Source organism: Coturnix japonica, chromosome 2 (assembly GCF_054131305.1).
Source record: "Coturnix japonica strain WE chromosome 2, WE-NBRP24, whole genome shotgun sequence".
NCBI classification, from domain to species: Eukaryota; Metazoa; Chordata; class Aves; order Galliformes; family Phasianidae; genus Coturnix; species Coturnix japonica.
In genome coordinates, this window is record NC_140664.1 from 126,676,588 (window position 1) to 126,688,807 (window position 12,220).

General features: G+C 46.4%; 1 protein-coding gene across 3 annotated transcripts in view; it reads right to left on the minus strand.

Moving 5' to 3' along the window:
• Nucleotides 1-11,881, minus strand: part of EPC1 (enhancer of polycomb 1) — a 53,155-nt gene extending 41,274 nt beyond the window's left edge. For all 3 annotated transcript variants that reach the window (XR_014943137.1, XM_085538874.1, XM_085538872.1), the window contains exons 1-2: nucleotides 11,524-11,881; nucleotides 10,760-10,844 (exon numbers count right to left, since the gene is read on the minus strand). The gene's annotated coding sequence lies outside the window, so the exon portion shown is untranslated. The remainder of the gene's footprint in view (nucleotides 1-10,759; nucleotides 10,845-11,523) is intronic.
• Between the last annotated feature and the right edge of the window lie 339 nt (nucleotides 11,882-12,220).

Below are 12,220 nucleotides of genomic sequence, written 5' to 3' on the forward strand. Positions count from 1 at the left end.
AATGAAATGGAATGAATACAAGCATGTGAAACCCTGAGGATGGTTTCTTCTTCGTTTTTTTCTAACAAACAGATGAAGATAGTTCGGTAACATCAGAGACTTTCCTTTAATGCTCCATCTATTTATGATCCCAAAGAAATTATATTTTAAAATGAGCTTTACCAAAAAGAAAGAACTCTGCACAATGGTTTTAATACATCATCTGTCTAGATGGTAAAATAAAAGCAGATTTCAATACGCAATCAACGCTACTACATTCAGATTGAGCATCGTGGGAGGGGATCCAGCACTTTGTTCCATGCAGCTACAGACAACGGTCTCTTACAGCACCTGACTGGGGTTTATGAAGCCTAATTACTTAACTTCCTATTCAGTTTCTAATTCTAGATGGACCCTGACAGCTGTTTGTTGCTGTTGTCGCTGTTTAGTTGAAAATTCATTTTTTGGTTTGTAGATTAAAATTTCTTGGAATCAAAACCAAAAAGCAGTTTCATTAAACATGGGTTGTCTCCTAGGCAGGTATTCAGTATTCTCTCCCATTCTAACAGTGTTTGTGATTTCTAGTCACAAAATACCTGTACATAAAGGACTCATGGCTTAAATGGTGCACGTCACTTTTGGTGCTTTCTGGAATCAAGTAGCTCTGTATCTTCAGGATATAAATTTTAAGGAGAAAGTTGCTTAACTTACAGTCTCTGTTTTTGCTATTTTCTTTTTAGTTCATCTCTGGTTATAAAAAGGTAAGTGTAATATAGAGAAGCCAAAGGTTAAAATCAGGTACAGTACAGAGGCTGACTCATATAATGTGAAGGCCAATATTACATGTATGAATGAGAAAATAAATCTTCATAACAGTAAGCAGTACTAACTTTGAACAATTGATGTCATTCCACTCTCCAGCCGCACTAGAAGGCTACTCTGTGCCCCCACCATTCGTTCCAGAATGACTTACTCCTGGGGTATTCAAAATAGCATAGGTGGTTCTTCATCCTATAGTAAGAGGTAATGGACTCTGTATGCATATTTCCAGCTGACATTTGCTAGTAATTCTTCTGTTCAAGTTTAATCACCAGCTATCATTTTTTAATGCATTATATAGCTACAAATAGCTATATTCATTTAAGTCATCTTGGTGAAGTGCTTGCAGTTTGAATTAAAATGAGATAAGTGTACGCAAATATGACACTAAAGGTTATTCGTTTTATGAGAAGTCACACTACAGCAGTAAGTGGTTGCATACGGAAATTATCTTAACTGCATAAAGATTTCAACCATAAATGAATTGATGTAATTCACAGTGAATTTCACCTTCTCTGCTGATGTCAACTACCTGTTCTAGAAGAGATAATGGAACTGTCAAACATATTTAGAGTGTTCAGACACCACACTACAGAGCTGGTATAGAATGCCTGCGGTATCTCATGCTGTTTTCTGAAACACTATTTACTGTCTCATAGCGTTGATATCTCAAAGGGTGGTATATTCACCCAGTCATTTGAGGAATCCACGGTCAAGATGTAACAGGTACAAAGCTTGCCTGAAGTTCTTGGTAAATCATAATCTGAAGTAGCAGTTGAGATAATCTCTGTTCCTCAACTCTTGCCTCAAGTAGGAGGAAAGATCTTCCTCTTTTATATATACACGTGTATATATTTATGTATATAGATAAGCATGTAAGACAAACCTGACAGATTTTTGATTCTGCACTGAATAGGAAGGCACACGTACTGCAAGACCAACTATTTACCTTTCATTCTTCTGTAAGCACTTTTATTTTACACTTCAGAATACAGAACAGAGCTGAGAAGGGATATTAAAGCAGCCAATACTTCATTTCTGTTCCCACTCACCACCTAGCAGTAAAAGCAGTCCTTTAGACTCCTAAGCTGCCTATTTATTTTTATTTTTTAATGCTTGTTTTTTAATTTGTAGATATAAAAGCCTGAAAAAATCAGGAACTGGGAAGTGTTAAGCATGAGTATGTGTTTTTTCCGCTATAGAACCAATGACAGCCATTCTCATGAACATTATCTTATAGCAATGTCTACTAAAACAGTGTTTCAGAACTGTCTTCACCATTCAAAACAGAAATGCAGAAATTAGCACCAAAATCTGAAGTTTCAGTTCATTGCAAGAGGCCACACTTTAAACTGAATAAGGAATTCCCACGTGAGCAGAGGATTTCACATTTTAAAACTAAATGCAGGAAGCCAGAAGAGAACTTTATTTTGCATTACGACCAATAGTTGTCAGGCTCTGAGCAAGAGATTGCGTTGCCTTCATTATCAATACTGGTTTAAGATACTGTGGTCCTGCTCTGACACATCTTTGAGAGGCTGGGAATGTTGCTACCAGGTGGGGCACAAGATCTGGCCAGACAGAGCAAGTGTGTTCTGAGCAGAGAGCTGGCCGGATTGATCAGCAGAGCTATGATCTAGATTCAGCAGTGGAAGGGGATGTACTTCTGAGTGATAAAGATGGACCTGAACAATAGCACTTGAGGAAGCAGCAGGGAAATACCTGTGAATTGCTCCCCAAGGGAGGGCTCCTCTATAAATATAATGCTGCTGACAGCCCAGCTGAAGTGCCTCTACACCAATGCACTCAAAAGGGGAAACAAGCAGGAGGAGGTGGAAGCGATGGTGCAGTTAGGAAACTGCAATCTAAGTGCTGTTTCAGAAACGTGATGAGACAGATCACAGGAGGGGAATTCTGCCATCCAGGGCTACGGGCTGTGTAGAAGAGATACACAGGGAAGGAAGCTTGGAGGAGCTACGCTCTGTGTTAACAAATGGACAGACTGCAAAGAGCTGCCTCTGAGAAACACACGAGATCAGGCTGAGAATTTATGGGTTAAAATTAGGGACTGGTCCAATAAAGGACATCTGGAGGTCAGGGCCTACTACAGGCCACATGGTCAAAGAAAGCTTGTTAGTGAAGCCCTCTTGCTTCAGCTCCAAGAGGCTTTGTGCTCACACGCTCTCATCCCACTATCCAGATATCTGCTGGGAGACTAATACAGAAGGCTATAGGCAATCCAGGAGACTACTGAAATGCACTGAGGACAAGTTCCCAGTTCAGGTATTGAACAAACCAGCAAGAGGTGAAATGTTACTGGACCTGGTGCTCGCTGATAGAGATGATAAGGCATGGCAGTCTCCAGTGACCAGAAAAAAAGTAGAAACATCACTCCCATATTTAAGGAGGGTGAAAAGGAAGCCCCAGGGAAATGCAGGTGAGAGTTTCAGCTCTATGAATGGGAAGATCATGGAACGGACACTGAAGCTATGGTATGGGATAGGCAAGATGAAGAGGGTGAAGTATACACTTCCATGATTAAAGGCTTGAGTACACGCTGAGAGCACTCAGTGAAAGAAGCTCTGCAGAGGTCCTGGCGTACTGCGTCCAGGCCTGGAGCTGCCAGCACAAGAAAGACATAGAGTTGTTAGTGCAGGTTCAGAGGAAGCCATGAGGATACTCAGAGCGCTGCAGCACTTCCACAAGGAAAGGCCGAGGGAGCTAGGACTGTTTAGCCTAGAGATGACCGGGCTCCAGGGAGGCCTCATTGAGGCCCTATGGTAACTAAAGGACATAGTCTGAGTATTTTAGGACAAGGGGGAACAGTTTTAAACTGAAAGATGGGAGATTTAGGTTAGAATGTGGAGAAGTTTTTCACTCAGAGGGTGGTGAGACACTCAAACAGATTGCCCAGAGAAGCTGTGGGTTCCCATTAAGGGTTCAAGGCCAAGATGGGGCCGTGGGCAACATGGTTCAGCAGAAAATGTCTCTGCCCACAGCAGGGAGGTTGGAACCAGATAATCTTTAAGGTCCCCTTCAAACCAAACCATTATCCGACTCTCTGTGGCCACACTGCCTCTTCATTCATGTCAGCATACTTGCTTATGAAGCTGCTCTGAATGCCAAGCTGGGAACTTTAACAACTCAGCAAAAGGAAACAAAAACCAGATATATAAATCATGAGGAAATTCAGTTAAGAGATCCATGCCAAAAGCTACGTTCCCTAGTGATATATATACAGCTCACTGCCACTGCCCTCCTCCATTTCATGATCCATTTTGTGAAGGCCATACACCCTATGGCAGACTGGATGACAAAAACACATGTAAAAGGATTTGTGATCGAAAGTGACCAAACTAGGTGCAATTTAATGCATACTCAAAACAGTAAAACACTATACTGTATATTTGAAAGCCTTTACCTACCAGACTAGTATCTGAACTAGTGTCTAAGTAAGGGAATTACTGTTTTCCTTCTGACTGGTTACATACCATTGCTTATGGGCAGCACTGTATAGTTTCTAATACATTTAGAACAGATGACCTTTTTCCACATGTGAAAGTAGTGAGATGCCATTTTAGTAGAGCAATCCTACTTGGAGACTATGTTGAGCCAGCCAGCCATACATATTCAGAAGTCAAATCCAGTATACTCAGGGAAGAAGGCTAAACATAATCCTGCAATAAACAACTTACTGTGGCCAGTACTGAAAACCTAAGCTGAACCTGAAAGGTGTTATGCCACCAAGCAACATCCAAAATGAGAGTTAAAGCCACTAACAATATTATCTGTCTGGGAGGAAATTAAGTTAAGATAAGAACAGTAAAAGCCATTACTGAACTTCTACTATTGCTCAAAATAATCTATTAGAATTAAGTAGTAAGGATTTTATTAATTTATGAAAATACAAATTACTATATAGGAGTGAATTCCTTTACATTATGCACTGTAGTTTGATTAACATTTCTAAGTTAAGTTTAAGATAACGTTACTTAGACATTACTTGTCATGTCTAATAACTAATCACTATCGTATTTACATACAAGTACTTTATGCATGCTTGTGTGTGCATGCACGTGTAAATGACTGCACTGGAGCAATAAAAACGGATGACTGTTAAGGTTAACCTGAGGAAAATACATTGCCAAATGCCTCTCAGTGTTTAGAGAATGCAAAACACATGTGGGAGTTGGGCAGATGTTGAGAATGGAAGTGTTTTTTGGTTTGGATGCAAAAATGAAGTTGTCCTGAGAATAAAGAGAGAACTCATAGTAAATTGTTTTCTCTGTGTCTCTGACATAATTGGGCCCAAACTGACTTGATTCGGGCTAAGGGGTCAGTCACCCTGGAGAGCTGAGGTCATAGAATGGCTTGGGATGGAAAAGACCTTAAAGAACATCTAGTTCCAACCACACTTCTTCGGGCAGGGCTGCCAGTCACTCCATCAGGCACCAGATCAGGCTGTGCAGATCCATCCAGTCTGGCTTTGAATGCTGCTACAGATGGGGCATCCACAGCTTCCTGGGACAGCTCTGCCAGGGCCTCACCAGCCTCAGGGTGAAGGATTTCTGCCTTATATCCAATCTAAATCTGCCCCTTTTTAGATACTGAAGTAATGTATAGAAGTAGAGTACTTATGAATGAGTATGGACCAAGCACAGTGTATGCATATGGAGTCTATCAAATATAAGTTGTTTTCCCTCTGGCATTCAGCACAGCTTTTCCTTAAGACATCTATTGCGTATTCGCAATTCAAAGGAAGTGCCACAATCACACTGACTGTTCTGCCCTGTATGGATACCATTAAGACTAAAAGAAATAATGCCATTTTTCTTCACAATAATGTCTTGAAATTAAATTTTAATTTTTCTTTAGGACATGAGACTCCCTGAACCAATTCATCAGGGCAAGATGCTGTGCCTGGCATTACAGCTGACAAAAAGCTGCCGGGTAAAAGGATTCTGAGGAAGCTCTCCCTTTGAGCACCAGGTTTTGACAGCAGCACGAAGATTCCTAGTACATACATCCAGGACCTAGGGGATGCCTATAGTGTTGAATGGACTGATTAGACTCACCTATTTTTGAGCGTGTTTGAACAAAGCGAAAATGCCCTTATTTGTGTTCATAATTATCCAAGCTGCACACGCCTCCGAGACCAGGGAGCTCTCAATCATATTTAGCAAGTTTCTTAGAGCTGCGAATGGCAGACAGGATTAAGAACTAACATTTCATTACACATACCATGTACATGTCATTTACATACTCATGTAAAATGGATCAGGAAAAGGAGGTTCTACCTTACACATCTGCAATACAGTGATTGCAGTTTACTCGTTGTATTACTTACTGTTAATCCACCAAAGCATGAGTTAACACCATCTTACAGGCCCGTGACCTCAGCTCTCTGCCATATGCTTGTTCCCAGAGAAAAAGCAAAATGGAACCTGACACAAAGAGGTCTCCTCAGCTCTGTTCACTGTCCCTGGGTCAGGGACAGGGTTTTCTATCATACAGCATTGCATGCCTCTGAGCAGCTTTCCATCTACTGCTCTCTGTAGCAATATCTCCCTGCACAGCCAGCAAGGGCAACTACTCACGTATTAGTTACCTTCTCTCTGTGTTGTTTGTAGAAGAAATGTTTAAGATAGGCAGAAATAATCATTTCTTAGCAAACGTATGCACATTCTAAGCACTGCAATGCCTACTTCAAGGTTAAAATTCTGACCACTAATTTCAGACTTTAGTTACTACCAGAAGAAAACTTAAGAAACAGAATATCCTATTAAGGAAACATATAGTACTAATATTATCTTGCTGCTGGGACCAGTGGTAACATGATATACTGGAAACACGCCTGAGCTAAGAGTCTAAAGAAGTGCTGGGGAGCTGGAGCTGCTGGTCATATGTGTCAAAGTTGTCTTTGTTTTCACACCAGTAAATCAGAGAAATTCTGTTTCAAAGTGCTGATTTCCTCCCCCAATTAATTTAGTAAAGCACTTAAAATCCTGGTTTGTTTCAAGGACACAGACATCTTTGTTACAACATGAATTGCATTCTTCAGCCATTTGGTAGAAGAGGAAAAACACAAAGAATGCCAGAAGGTGGAAAGATGCTCTAACCTCTGACTTGCAGGAAGAGGAGCAGATTATTTTGTACAGGTTGCAGTCTGGAAGAGGCGTGGAGGAACCTGAATTCCTAGAGCAGGAGAGTCTGGAGCAAGAAAGACATCCCTGATTCACAGCTGGGAAACAGGTTACCACCAAAGAAGGCTTTTTAAACAGTATTCATTGCTGTAACTCAATACTGACATGTGTAATGTGGACCACTACAGATAACAAAGTCATAAAACAAGGAAGGAGAAACAAGATTCTGTGTGCAAAAGATTTATAGAATAGGAAGACCTACTTATTCCCCCTTCTGAAACCTTGTTGAGTGTTGAACCGAAGACCAGATGAATAGTTTAGAACGTTCAAAAAGGAAGAGCCAGGTGATGAAGCCATCAAAGTATGTTACCACACATAGGAAAATAAAGACTGTTGATATATGCAGCGAATGAAGCAGGAGGCATGGCCTCTACTTGAAGCAAGTCTCAGATTATATTCTTTCATACTGCAAACACACATCTGGAAAACTGTCTACACATCGCTATTGGCTAATGTTGGAAGCTGGTTAAATCTTCCTGTGCTCTGTACAGTACATCTGCGCCTCTATGACGAGCCAGCCATCTTCACCTGCTGTCTCTTATTGACACCAGTAACCTTGGTAGGATGAGCACCAGGAAGGCACACAGAGCTGATGGCAGCACAGCACCAGTCCATCAGTCAGGGTGAGCCCGTATCTTAGAAAAGATTATCTGGTTTACAATAGCATGCCATATTTCAAGTAGTTCTAAGCCAGAAGAGCCAAATACCTTAAAAACGCATATGGAGCACAAAAGGTTTTTAGGTAAATAGGAGAAAATCATACCAGCTTTGCTATCTCAGAATTAGAGGGGTATACAGGGGACAACATTATCACCGCCTCTCCAAGCAAACAAACAACCAACCAACCCAGGAACATCAGCAACATCTAAAAGGCTAAAAACAATAACCAATACAAACTGTTGTGTTTTAGGTCCTAGTATTCCACCTCCAGGCACATGGACATGTCAGAAGGGGAAACGTGCAACCAAGGCAAAGCCAGTCCTCAGTAATGGCTTCTCCAGACAGTTCTGCAGGAGATGCAGGAGGTAAATGAATTGTGATACAGCTTTGAGAGGATGCTAAACCTTAATGGGTCCTTATTCCATGTAGCCAACCCATCTGCTGCAAACTGTTTCTTATTAAACAATGGCTCTAAAAAGGAGGAAGCCACTAAGTTGCAAAACACCAGCGCTTCACTCCTCCTTAGAACTTCTTGAGAGGAGTGCAAATAGACATTTTGAGAAGGTGCAGCATCCAGCTGTAAAACCAGTGTCAAGTACCCCCAGCTGAATGGAAGAAAAAAAGCTAATTTCTACCAACAATTCTTGTTCTTGCTGTCCTGCACTAGAAGCTGACTCTGAGCAGCAGGGCCGCCAGCAGCCAGTTCCTCTGTGGCCTGCACGTACACGCTGCAGCCACAGAAATCACACCCCCGTAGGCCTTGTGGCAGGGTGAGCAGGAGCACAAAACTGCCTTCAGAAGTTCACAGTTTGCTCAGTGTTGTTATCCGTGGATGAGCAAACCAAACACTGCTCTACGTGATGTAAAGAAAAACGAAAGTGGTATCAGAATAACTCAAACAACACAGAGGTTCTCCAAGACTTACAGTAAGAGTTTCAAGGAGAAGCTCTGCTGATAGTAGTGTAACCACAAATGTGTGACCTGGATCTCCTTTTGGATTCAGGAGATCTCACAAATCCTTACCAGTGGGCCCCACCTTCACACTTCTCCCAGTCCAAGAGCTGTCTCATGGCCCTGCAGACATAATGGCCACATTGAGCCTTCACAGCCCAGCAAGGCTTCACATCGCTGCCAAGGCCTCTTGCAAGCAGACGGACAGGGAGAAGAGATCCTGAAAGCTGCCTGCATGTGGGTGCCTCTTACCATAAACAGGTCACAAGGTTTACCTACCCAAGGTAAAGTAAGTCCTACCTTCATTTTGTGAGAGAGAGGAAGAGGGACTGTGACAGATCTACCTGAAGCTGTGCCTCAGTTTGCATTTAAACTAAATGATGTCATCAGCAAGCTTTCTTAAACATCTATATGTGCATTTTTCAAGGTTAAGATGCTCATGAGAAATCTAGAGATGGTTTTCCAATAGCAAAATATTTGTCGGATATATTCCTTAAGAGTAATAGAAGCATAATGAAGACATAAAGGTCTGTGCAATGATCAACTTCGTGTCACTCCTGAGTAATGGGCACACTGATGCCTCGGAAGTGTGCTAGATTTGGTGTTAATTTTACTCTCAAACCTGTTGATTTTTCTGCTATATGCTCCGCTGTGGGCTGGGCTTTGCCTTCCCAACCATCTCCTGAGAACATTAATCACTTCTGTTTTCTTAAATGCTGAATATAGTGAGCAGAGAGCCTTGAAAATATGGCACTTTGAGCTGAGGTGGTCTGGGGATTGCAACAAAAGAAAAGGAACACGGATTGAAACATACATGTATAGACGCAAACCCGTGTTCCAGTTAAAGCAGGAGAGACAAAGCCCACCCACTTCAGGTGAATCCTGGCTACGATCTGAAGAAATAGGGTTACATTTTGCATTCTTTACATCCCCATCTCCCCGCACAACCCGGACTCCTGCAGACAGACACATCCCTGCACGGAGCCCACAGGGAAGAGGCACCTCGGGGCCGATGCCAGCGGTGCACGCAGCCTCTAAGTTCCCCACACAAACAATGGGCGAGTTGCACAACCGGTGCGTGCCGGAGCCTTCCATATTGTATGGAAAATCATCTCAAAGCGTTTTCATTTGCAGCCACCGCAAAATCATTTCGGGGGTGGGGCTGAAAAACCTCCACACTGAGAGAAACTGATCTCTGGGTACAGGAGGAAAAATAATAATAATAAATAATAAAAAAAATAACATAGAATAGAATCAATCTGCTTCATGCCACCGAACGGCAAAGGGTGAGGTCATGCCTGTGCCGGGCCCCGGTTGGCGCAGCACCACAGTTCTCCACCGCACAATTCCATCGCTCTCCCTCCGACCCGCTCTGCTCTGCCCGGGGGGGCGGCGGTACAATGGAGCCGCACAGCCCCGCGCCCACCTCCCTCCGCCCCCCCTACCCCCCCACAACGCGGCCGCAGCGTCGGCGAACAAAAATCCCCACCCCCCCCTCCCGTAGAGGGGCGGAAAAATGCGCTGAGGAAGATGCCCCTAATCACAAAATGTCTCCCGAACGGCCCTTCTGAGAGGGAAAAGAACAAACAAACAGTCGTCCCCCCCCACAACTCCCCCCACCCCGCCGCCCCCCATGACATCTAAATGAGGAGCGCAGAAATAAGGGCCTTTATATAACCGATGCCTTAACGCCGATCGCGGTCACGGCATAATTTGTAAATAAAAGATCACGATTTGGTACCACGCACCCCAATGTGGTGTCAGCCCCCCCCCCCCACCCCGGGGCCGCCCTCCTCCCCCGGACTTCGGGCCAAAGTCATCAGCCGGGAGCCCCCGCGGGCGCCTTTGTGAACTCGGAGCCGCATTGTGCGCCGGGGCCGGGGAGCACCGCCCGGGGACGGAGAAAACCCCCCCGAACGGGCAGAGCCCATCGAAACGCCGAGTTCGGGTGCTCCCATCCGGAACTCGGAGCGCTCAGCCTCAGCGTGAGGAACCGAGCGGAGCCGCCCGGAGCCACGGGCGATATTAAGGAGACACCGGCGGGCGGAACGCGCCGCTCCGTTTTGTTCCCCGCACAGGGAGAACCCTCCGCAGCCCCACGCACCGCCGCAGCGCCCCACATTTCCGCCCCAAAGCCCCGAACTCACCTCGGGAGACGGCGATCCCCGCGGAACGGCCGCCACGATGCGCCCCCGGCAGCCCCCTCCATGCTGCGAAGGGCTCTCGGAACATCTTTAAAATGTTTCGCAAATGCAAAAAGTCAGACTTTTTTTTTCCTCCTCCTCCCTCCCCCCTCCCGCTCCCCCCCCCCTTCTCCACCCCCCCCGTATGGGGCGGAGGAGGCGGCGGCTTTCCCCGCGGGGCCGGAGCGGGAGGGGGGGGGTGTGGGGGGGGGGGGGGGCAGAGCGGGGCCGGAGCCGCCGGGGGCTGCGGGGGGCTCGGAGTGCAGCGCTCCCCGCCGCTCCCCCCGCCCCCCTGTGCCGCCGCCGCCTGGAAAAATGCAGTGTGCCATTTTCCAGCCGCCTTCCTCCAGCACAGGACCGAAGTGTAGCGCCGGTTTTCGGTGACACTGCAAAACTACGGCGCAGCCCCCTACCCCCCCACCCCCAGCCTCCCTCCACGCCCGCCTCGCTCCCCCCTCCACGAGAGCGGCCGCCTCCCGAGAACGGAGCGATGAAGGCGGCCGGGGGAACCATCCCGAGGCGCGGCCGCCCCCGCCCCCCGCAGCCGCCGCCCCGCGCATCCCCTCGGCCCGCGCCCCCCGCAGCCCCGCAGCGCCCTCCCCGCAGCCCCCGGAGCCACAGCCGCGATCCTGGGGGGGAGGGGGAGACCAGAAAGGGGGGGGGGGGGGGGGGGGGGGGGGGCGGCCGAATCCCACCAAACGCTCTATTTTACGGCTGGAAATACGTACCTTGCGACAGGGCTAAATTAACGCTAAATTCAACAGATACGTCCGTTATGGCAGGAATAGTTTTTTCCATAAATACGGGTTTAAAAACCCCTCCTCATACTGACTGACAGAATGCTACCATGCTGCCCACAAACAAAATGGCTGTGGCACCGAGTTTGGTGGTTCCTCCCACCGTGCCTCCCCCCGGCCTCCAGGAAGTGCTAGAAATCCAAAATAAAATCGGCACCCAAAGTATCGCCGCGTCCCAACCCCGCCCGGCCCCGCGGCCACGGGGAGCCCGAACCCACGGAGCACTTTTCTCGAGGATTTGTATTGTTTTTCGGAGGGCATCAATCACTGGGGACGTACATCTCGGCGTAATCCGAACTTCCTGCTTTACATATTTATAAGGGCTTTCACCTATCTTGGCCCGCTTTCAGATGAAGTGGGTTGGGAAATTGGATGCTGCGCGTCTACTTTGCGCGCTGAGTCAGGCGCTGCCGGAGCCCAGCTGCCAACAGCCGGGCACGGCCACACGGATCTTACAATCGGAGACTCGTGGAATCGTTGAGCTTGGAAAGGAGCTCCAAGATCATCGAGTCCCGCTGTGACCCGCCCCCACCGTGCCCGCTAAGCCACGTCCCCCAGTGCCGCATCTTCACGTTTCTTGAGCGCCTCCGGGGACAATGACTCCACCACTTCCCTGTTCCAACGCGTC